Raw genomic sequence first — 10,520 nt, 5'->3', positions numbered from 1 at the left:
TTGAGAATGAGCCTACCTCCTATCAGGAAGCTGTGATGAGACCTGATTCTGAGAAATGGCTAGAGGCCATGAGATCCGAAATAGAATCCATGTACACCAACCAAGTATGGACTTTGGTTGATCCACCTGAAGGGGTTAAACCCATTGGGTGTAAGTGGGTCTTTAAGAGAAATACTGACATGGATGGACTTATATATAAGGGTCGTCTGGTAGTTAAAGGTTTCAAGCAAATTCATGGTATTGACTATGATGAAACCTTTTCTCCAGTAGCAATGTTTAAGTCCATTCGGATCATGCTTGCTATTGCAGCATACCACGATTATGAGATCTGGCAGATGGATGTCAAAATCGCGTTTCTGAATGGAAACCTGCTTGAGGATGTGTACATGACACAACCTGAGGGTTTGGTAGATCCACAGCATACTAGCAGAGTATGCAAGCTGCATAAGTCTATTTATAGACTAAAGCAAGCTTCTCAAAGTTGGAATCTTCGATTCGATGATGCAATCAAACAGTTTGGTTTCATCAAGAATGAAGATGAACCCTGTGTTTATAAGAAGGTTGTTGGGAACACAGTTATCTTCCTTGTGTTGTATGTGGATGACATACTACTCATTGGGAACGACATCCCTTTGCTACAGCCTGTAAAGACTTGGCTAGGGAATTGTTTCTCAATGAAGGACTTAGGTGAAGCAGCATGCATTCTAGGCATAAAGATCTATAGTGATAGATCTAAGAGATTGCTTGGCCTAAGTCAGAGTACATACATTGACAAGGTATTACTACGGTTTGCCATGCAGAATTCCAAGAAAGGATTTCTGCCGATGTCACATGGTGTGATTCTTTCGAAGACTCAAAGTCCCTCTTCTAAAGAGGAGAGAGACCGCATGGATCATATCCCTTATGCTTCAGCCATAGGATCTATCATGTACGCCATGCTATGTACTCATCCTGATGTTTCGTATGCTTTGAGCATGACGAGCAGATACTAGTTAGATCCAGGTGAAAGTCACTGGATAGCGGTCAAGAATATTCTTAAGTACTTGAGAAGGACTAAAGAATATTTATTGATATATGGAGGCAATGATGAGCTAGCTGTAAAGGGTTACAGTGATACCAGCTTCCAAACTGACCAGGATGATTATAGACCGCAGTCTGGGTTCGTGTTTTGCTTGAATGGTGGTGCTGTGAGCTGGAAGAGTTCGAAGCAGGACACAGTCGCTGATTCCACAACAGAGGCCGAGTATATTGCTGCATCAAAAGCAGCAAAGGAGGCAGTTTGGATCCGCAAGTTCATTGCTGAGCTTGGGGTGGTTCCTATTATAGTCGATCCGATAGAGCTCTATTGTGACAATAATGGAGCAATTGCACAGACTAAGGAACCTCGCTCACACCAGTGGACCAAACACATACTACGATGCTTCCATCTCATTCGAGAGATCATCGATAGAGGAGATGTGAAGATTTACAGAGTACCCACAGAGACTAACATCGCAGATCCCTTGACCAAGGCTTTGGCACAAAGAAAGCATGATGGTCACACTAGGTCATTGGGCCTTAGAGCCTACACTGATTGGCACTAGTGCTAGTGGGAGATTGTTAGTTAGAGCCCTAGAGCCAATCATATGATGATTATTGTATGGACACATTGTATCATATTCCTATATATATAGAGACATTTGTTTTTGGTTATTATACTTACTTGTATTGGTGCCAAATAACTAAGTATAATAACGTCCTTGAGTAGAAGGTTCTTATCTATATCAATCGATTGGTTGAATCGATAGTGAGATGATATAGAGAACACTACTCTTAATCATTCCTAGTCAAGTATTAACATTCAGGGACAATGTTAATGTGACGAGACTAGCATGTAGGTCAACTCGATGACTTGATCTCACAAGTCATGGATATAGAGATATCAAGTTGACACATGGGTATGCATTGGAGAATGTATACTGAATGACCCGCCATGAGAAAGTATCATGGATCGTTATATGAGTGTCATATACTTTCTCATGTGGCTATTAGTATGACTATTAGTCCTTTGACCTAAAGTCACCATGGTTCCCTACATAAGGAGTTGCATACTTTGGCTTCGTCAAACGTCACCCGTAACTGGGTGGACTATAAAGGCGATTACTGGTTATGTAACAAATTATGCGGAGGGATGTGAGTGATATAGATGGAATCTATCCCTCCTATATAACGGGAGTGGCATCGTTATTCTTGATAGAGTGATACCACTAAGTGCATGGTCATGCCCAAATGAATTAATATGAGATATTGAGCTTATTTGATTAGAGTGAGTCTACTTGGAGTTCAAGATTTAGATTGATTAGAGGATGACACAGTCTATGCCTCACATTGATCAATCTAGGTGTCAAGGATAAAAGGACACTTGTCATATATTGTGAAGAGTCACAATTAGTAGTCACAAAGTGATGTTGGTTCTCAACATTCTTGTAACTTGGGTAGTAATGATGTGTTGCTAGATACCGCTCATTACTTATGCTTCTAAATGGGTTTAGGAGCATTGCCAACGTTACAAGAACCGATAGGGTCACACACAAAGGGCAATTAGATGGAGATTAGGTTCATTTGATGAACCAAGAGGATTAGGTTCATGTGATGAACCAAATTGGATTAAGAGTAATCCAAATTAAACTAATTGAGTTGGACTCGATTTAATTTATGTGTTCAATGGATCTAATTTAGATTATGTTTCATTGAATCAATTTAATCAATGAATAGAGATTCATTATATTAAATTGATTTGAATCAAATGGTTAGATTTGATCAACCATGGGAGAGAAGTGGTCAAGTTTGACTTGACTTGAGAGGGAAGATGAAAGGTCAAGTTTGACTTGACCATTGCCACCTCATTTGTGAGTTGGCATTAAGTGAGCCAATGATGATGTTCCACATCATCAAGGATAGTACATGTGTGTGCCACCTCATGAGGGAGATCCAGAGTTGTGACTCTTGGAATTCCATGGAGTTTAAAACTCCTCATGAAGTGGCCGACCACTAATTCAATGGTTGTGAGTTTCATTTTTGTTTTGTAACTCTCATCTTCTTCCTCCTTGTTTCTTCTTCTCTCCCTCTCCTCCACCTTGGCCAAAACCTTCAAGGGTGCTAGCACACTCTAAGGTTTCTTTTCCACCTTTTGTTCGTGTGGATACACATAGAGGGGTGTTCACTTGACACCCTTGAGATCCGACGAACCTTGGACGAGCGGGATAAGCGAAGGGCTTCGCATCAAAGGTATAAACCCTTCTTGTTGTAGATCTAGTGTAGATCTAGGTTTAAAGAAACTTGTACATATAAATTTTAATATTCGCACGGATCCGGTGGCATGGGATTTTAGGGTTTCCGCAATACAAAAAGTTGTTTTTGCGACTCGAAAATCCCAACAATTAGTGCTCGTGGTTTTTACTTTTCATTTCGTAAATACACAGCGGAAATAGAAGTGAATGAAAAACCAATCGATAACACTTTTGGTTACTTGGTTCGGAGCCTGTGTCGACTCCTACTCCAAGGCCTGCACATAAGAGTGCTTTCAATGGGAAATCACTAATCAATCGAAAGATTACAAATAATTAGAAATTTAAAGAATACCGACAATAGCAAATCTTCGGTGGAACAGTCGTCGGAGCTTTCAGGCATCATAGAAGTATTTTCTGAGTAGCTCGAAGAAGTGGAAGTCGTTCTTTGTGTTATTCTGAAGCTTCTGGTCGAGGCTCCTTATATAGGCTATTCCGGGCGCCTGGAACTCCTCCGGGCGCTTGGAACACGTGGCTCGACCACTCTACCCACACTACATCAGCTTCCTAATAACTTTTGGGTTTCGGGCGCCTGGACCGACTCCAGGCACCCGGAACAGCTCGGGGCGCCCGGACCCCTTCCGGGCGCCTAGACCATCTCTCTCCATCCCTTGTTTTTTATAAAATAAAGTTAGTCCAGGCAAAAACAATATACATATAATGTGAAATTATGACAGTTTTTGACTGTCCGATTCTGACTTTGAGTTCGTCGAAACTCTAGGTCGAACCGACGCCTACTATTCCCTCGCCGGGGAACGCGTCCTCACCTACTCCTCTCAAGAGAGTTTACCTGTTGTCAGATCGATCCTCTAGACTTACTGTACTTTCTGCCTAGGGTTACCACCCCCTAAGGTTTTCCTCAGCTTAGGGTTACCACCCCCTAGGGCCTAAGGTTACCACCCCCTAGGATTTTCCTCCACCGAGGGTTACCACCCCCTAGGATCTAAGGTTACCACCCATTAGGATTTTCCACCATCTAGGATTACCTCCCCCTAGGACCTAAGGTTACCGCCCCTTAGGATTTTCTACTTGCCTAACCGCAGCTAGGACTTTTGCCTAAGTACCCTTAGGACTTTCCTGCAATCTCATTGTAATTCGTTAAACCACAAATAGCCTTAACTTTGAACCCTTTGTTATTATCAAAACTTGGGTTCGATCGTCGGATGCATTCCGCACCAACAATCTCTCCCTTTTTAATTATGGCAACCAAATTCAAAGTTAAGTAAAACATAATTAAAAAGAATGAATAAATGCAAATGTCAAAAATTAAAAAACATAATTCAAGTGCAATCAGTATTTCCCCTTTAATCACTTATCCACTTTTTAATTACTTCATTTACAAAATTCAAAAAAGCATAATTCAAGTACAATCAGTATCTCCCCCTTAATCACTTATCCACTTTTTAATTACTTAACTTCATTTTTTTCCTCCCCCTTTGCCATATATCAAAAAAAATAGAAAGATGGTTGTAAAGATAGGAAATTTTAGCTCCCCCTGAAAGGTAGCATTTTTAAAAAGATATTGGCAAGTTTGTATTTTTGAAAGTAGATTTAATGAAGAAGAAGGAAAGATTGTGTAATGCTTTGAAAGTGATTTTTTAGGGGTTACCAAAAACTTAGCTAGATTTTGAGAATAGCTTTAGCTTTTCAAAATATCTTAAAAAACTTAAGTTTTGAAAAGCACTTAAATTTTTTTTTGAAAATACTTAGCTTTTTGTTTTAAACTTAGCGAAATATTTAAACTTGAAAAATGACTTACCAAAAGTTAGGTTAAAAATTAGTTAAGTATGTTAAAAAAACTTGATAAAAATACTTTAGCTTTAAAACTATTTTGATAAATGTTTGGCTTTAAAAACAAAGTAAAAAAAGAAACTTAGTTAAAAGTACTCAACTTAAAAAGAATTTGATAACACCTTTAGCTTAAAAAAGTTTGTTTAAATACTTAGCTTTAAATATAATTTTGTTTAACCACCAAAAACTGAAGTTTTGAAAAATATTTTTAAAAAAACTTAAATTTGATTTCTTTCACTCCCCCTTGATTAATGCTAGTCTTCAAAGTCCTAGAGTCCAAGCATGAGTGTTAAAAAAAATTCAACATAAACATCTTCCTTAACAAATGTCTAACCTTTAGCTACTAGCTATTTACCATGAGGTAGTAGCTTTCACTTGGTTAGTCAAATTAAGCAAGTGGTCCAGTTAGTTTGATTAAGCTTGAATAACTTAATTTGATTAATTTCAATTTGATATTTATTGTCCAGACTTATGTTGATGCACATACATAAGCATTCCAAAATCCAGGCAGTACCCTATGCATCTCACATCATTCTAAGTATTGTTCATACACAAGTAAGGAAATCCTAGTGTGCTTGTGAGATGCTCTGGCTGAAATCTAGGGGTACATACTTTCTAGGGGATGGATGTCTAGGCTAAGTCCAAATTTTGAAATACTAAGAAAATTGGAATTTTAAAAAATATTTTTTCTAGAATTTTAAAACAAAGCAAAATAAAATTTGAAATGGAAATAATAAAGAATTTTTTTTGAAAGTAGAATCTACTCTACAAAGCATATTCCTATTTGTCTTCTAAGTGCATTGAACTCAAGTTCAGGTAAGGGTATTGTGAAAATGTCAGCTAGGTTTGACTTGGACTCAACATAGTTAAGTACAATGTCACACTTAGCTACATGATCCCTTACAAAGTGATGTTTCACTTCTATGTGTTTAGTCCTTGAGTGGTGAAAAGGATTCTTGGTTAAGTTAATTGAACTTATATTGTCAATTAAAATTTTTATATTTTTATATTCTAGTTGATAGTCCTTTAGGGTATGCATCATCCATAATAGTTGAGATGCACATTCCCCTAAGGCTATGTATTCAGCTTCAGTAGTAGACAAAGTAACACAGTGTTGCTTTTTGCTTGATCAACTTACTAGTCACTGACCTAGAAATTAACAGCTACCACTTGTGTTTTTTCTATCTAGTTTGCACCAAAGTCCTAGGGTACCAAAGTCCTACATTTAGGGTTCCCTTAATATACCTAAGTATTCTTTTAACATTTGTTAGGTGTGACTCTTTAGCATAAGATGTTGGTGCAATCGACCTCTAAGGTTTCGATGTTTGACAATATGACCAAGGGTTCATCCAAACAGGACTTGATATTTAGGAGAGAGAAGTCTGGTCAGGACTAGATGACTAGCAAAAGTAAGTCCTAACCAAAGGTTAGGCAAAGTGGAAGTCCCGGTGAGTGAAGCTGGGTCCTAGTTGTTGGTGCAGGAAGCATACAACGATCAAACCAGAGTTTTGATAATGGCAAAGGGGTCAAAGTTAAGATTAATTATTGTCTAACGTACTTGAATAAGTGGTTTCAGGAAAGTCCTAACTGCGGTTAGGCAGGTGGAAAATCCTAAGGGGCGGTAACCTTAGGTCCTAGGGGGTGGTAACCCTAGGTGAAGGAAAACCCTAGGGGGTGGTAACCCTAGGTGGAGGAAAATCCTAAGGGGGGTAACCTTAGGTCCTAGGGGTGGTAACCCTAGGTGGAGAAAAACCCTAGGGGGTGGTAACCCTAGGTCCTAGGGGGTGGTAACCCTAGGCAGAAAGTCCAGTCGGTCTGGAGGACCGGACTGGCACCAGGTAATCTCTCCTGAGGGGAGTAGGTGAGGACGCATTCCCTGCAGAGGGAACAGTAGGCGTCTGGTCGACCTAGGGTTTCCGGTCGAAGATCCGAAGTCAGACCCGGATAGTCCGATGACTGTCACACTCTATATTCATACTATTATCTATGTGCTAACATTGTCTTGCAAGACTTAGTTTTTGCATGTCTGTGACACTATGGAAGCTCTAGACTTCATTTAAGCTTCATTTTTGCTCCAAATCACGTCCTATCAATCAAAATAAGCAAAGAGCAGATCTCCGAACAGAATATAATAGAAGTATGACATTACAATAAAATAGGGTGCAATAAACATAGATTATGCTAATGAAATACAAGTAGATGTGCGTCAAGACATGTATAAAAGTGTATATAATCTACTCACATCACACCCCCAGACTTAAACCTTTGCTTGTCCTGAAGCAAAACCAGCAATCTAGATTCATGTGGTTAAATAGTGCATCATAATATCTAGCAAATTAATCTAATCCTATCAAATGATTTCATTAGTGAGCAAGATACAAAAGTAGTTTGAGTATGACCTAAGTAGTAGTCCTCCGTGCTCAGTACAATAGTGGCCTAAATTTTTCAAGTTTCAATCCCTAAGTCTAGTCAAGTCGTCATAAAATTATGTTCCTTATGCTTCCGGCGATAGGCACTTACCTGCCATACGCAAGGTTCATTCCCCACAAAAATACTATGCATCATCTACACAAGGTCTCAAAGGAATACTCAGTATCAAGAGAAATATAACATTCATTTCCTCGGTATCTTAACTCGGTCTCAAAGGGGTGAATTACTAGTTTCCACTCATGATAACTATTTTTTATCCCTTATTTTTTTCTTTGAATGTTTTCGAAATATCAAACTTGAACAAACTTTCATTTTTTTGGGGGGGTTTATTTTTCCAAATGAGCTTACATGATCTGAGTTTATCCAGTAACCAAAATGTAGTTGAGAGGTCACCATAGAAGCACAAGTACTAGTCCAATTCTATGAATCATGACTATTTTAGAGTTATCAACCATAAAAAATAGACATAGTGTATAGAGATCCTAAAACAAGGCCAATACTTAAACTCTTATAGTAAAAACATTGCTCACTTCATGCTATCATAGATAGAAAAAGATAGATTACTAAACATAATAGCACCATAAGTAACCAATAAACCACATGGAATCTAGAATAAACATGCTAGTATTTTGTAATAAGGACAAACAAATATGATGTGATGGATGATGCAACTAGCAAATTTTATTAGGCAAAAAGAAATGAGCAAACTAAACCAAATGCATCTAATGCATCCCCCCAGACTTAAACTTTTCATTGTCCTAATGAAAACTAAAACTAATGTGGAGGAGATTAAAAGGAAAAGAAGTTACCAAATAATGCACTCCAAATGTCCATGTCATGAACTTCTCCATCATGTAGTTGCACTCCTAATCTTTGAGTCCCATAAAAGAAAATAGACAATAAAAATTAAGTAGAGAATACAAATTTATTATAAAGAAAGAAATGAAACTAGAAAGAAACTGAAAATATGAATGAAAATAAGATTGAAGAACTTAGGTTGCCTCCCAAGAAGCGCTTGTTTAAGGTCATTAGCTCGACCACCTCATAAGATTCATCTAAATCTTGCTCTTGGAGTGGTAAGATATTTCAACACCCTCCTACCGAGGGCTCTTATTATGGAGGGAGCCTCCAATATAGGAATTACAAAATGAAGTATTGCTCTCTCCATCTTCGTCTTCTTTGAGGTTCTCTCAGGTGGTCGAAGATGGTTCAGTGTGAGCTTCCAATTATTAGCCCAAGTGAAATCTGCACATGCAAAGAAAATACAAATCTCCCACAAACATATTAGATAAGATAGAGTCATAACCATATTAAGATAAGAAGAATAAGAAATAAAAACTAAATCACATCCAACAAAGTCAAAGATAGGTAGCTCTATAAAATTTTTCAAAATATCACAAGAAATACTAACCTTATTTTGCTGAGAAATACCTGAAATTTCTAAACATGTAGATGTGACTTCCTCTCAATCAATTGTTCCACAACATGATCAATTCTTACAATCTCTAAGGGTTTTGTGGACAAAGGTGGTGATCCTTGAGATGTTGCTTCCACAACATAGCTCCCTACATATTCTTCCATATCATCATCATCAATACATACATCAAAAAATAAACCAACATCTATATCCTCAATAGGAGAATCAATAACAAGAGGATCAATAACTTCACTTGTAGTTTTAAATTGATCTACCACATCACATTCATCATCTGAAAATTTAATGTCACTATAACACCCTATAAAATTTGAAGGCAGATCTGAAAACTTATTTACCACTGCATTATCAATAAAATCCTCATCTGAAGAGTCCTCATCTTTATATACATTCAAAAACCTGCACTCAACCATATTAGTGTCACAGATTTTACCAAAGTCTTTATTTTCACTGGCCCCCACTAACTATTGTGGAAAAGGAACCCTTAGTGAAGGTCCTGAGAAAGATTGAACTTCCTTTTTCTCAAATTCCCTTTGAGCTTTTGGAGGAGGTTCAACTTGCTTATCTAGTGTTGGTATGATCAATAACCCAACATCATCACACTTTTCACTAGATCTTGTCTGCAAAGGAGGGGGACCTCCTTTAAACCATTTTGAAATAATACTTTCAATCTTTGCCCCCAAATGTTTGAACTCCTTGTTCTGTGACTTGTGATTTTCAAGACTCATAGATGGTTGAGTTACAATTTGTTTGACAGGCTCTATAGCATTTATAGCTTGCACTTCATGAATGTTTGAGGGAAATTTTATCTAACTTATGTTCGACCATTCATGGAGGTTCAATGTCACTTGATCAATTAACATATATGCTTCATCTACACTTTTGTCCATAAAAGATCCTCCAGCTGATGAATCCAATAAACTCTTGTCTGAGAAAGAAATTCCCCCATAGAATATGTGCAGAATCAATCATTTTTCAAAACCATGATGAGGGCACTGTCTTTGAAGACTCTTGAATCTATCCCAAGCTTCAAATAATGATTCTCCATATGTCTGAGCAAAATTTGTTATGCAATTCCTCATATACACTGTTCTGCTTGGAGGGAAAAAATGATTCAGAAATTGCTTCTCCAATTGCTCCCAACTTGTGATACTTTGAGGATGGAGAGAATATAACCAAGTCATTACTTTATCCTTGATACTGAAAGGAAATGTCATCAATCGAACTACATCTGCTGACACTCCTTCACATTTCACCATATCACAAATCTCTAAGAATGTTTCAAGATGCAGATAAGGACTTTCTGATACTTCTCCTCCAAATTTGTGACCTTGTATCATGGAAATTAACTCTGGGTCTAGTTGGAAACTTTCTGCTTCAATTTGAGGTTGTACAATGGGAGATAAAAATCTTGCAGAAAAGAGTGTAGAAAAATTTCTCATGGGCCTGTTTGACATGTTAGTGCTCATGGATATTCAAGAAAAAATTATTAGAAGAAAAGATTGAAGAATCAAAGACAAGAAATAAAATGCAATATG

The 10,520-nt window shown here is 37.6% G+C and overlaps 1 non-coding gene across 1 annotated transcript; it reads left to right on the top strand.

The window, feature by feature from the left end:
* Positions 1-9,960: 9,960 nt before the first annotated feature.
* On the top strand, positions 9,961-10,066 carry LOC122054323. The gene has a single exon (XR_006132650.1). It is a non-coding gene; the product is annotated as a small nucleolar RNA R71 (small nucleolar RNA).
* The last annotated feature ends 454 nt before the right edge of the window (positions 10,067-10,520 follow it).

Source organism: Zingiber officinale, chromosome 3A, assembly GCF_018446385.1.
Source record: "Zingiber officinale cultivar Zhangliang chromosome 3A, Zo_v1.1, whole genome shotgun sequence".
NCBI lineage: Eukaryota > Viridiplantae > Streptophyta > Magnoliopsida > Zingiberales > Zingiberaceae > Zingiber > Zingiber officinale.
This window is presented reverse-complemented; position numbering and strand designations above follow the sequence as displayed.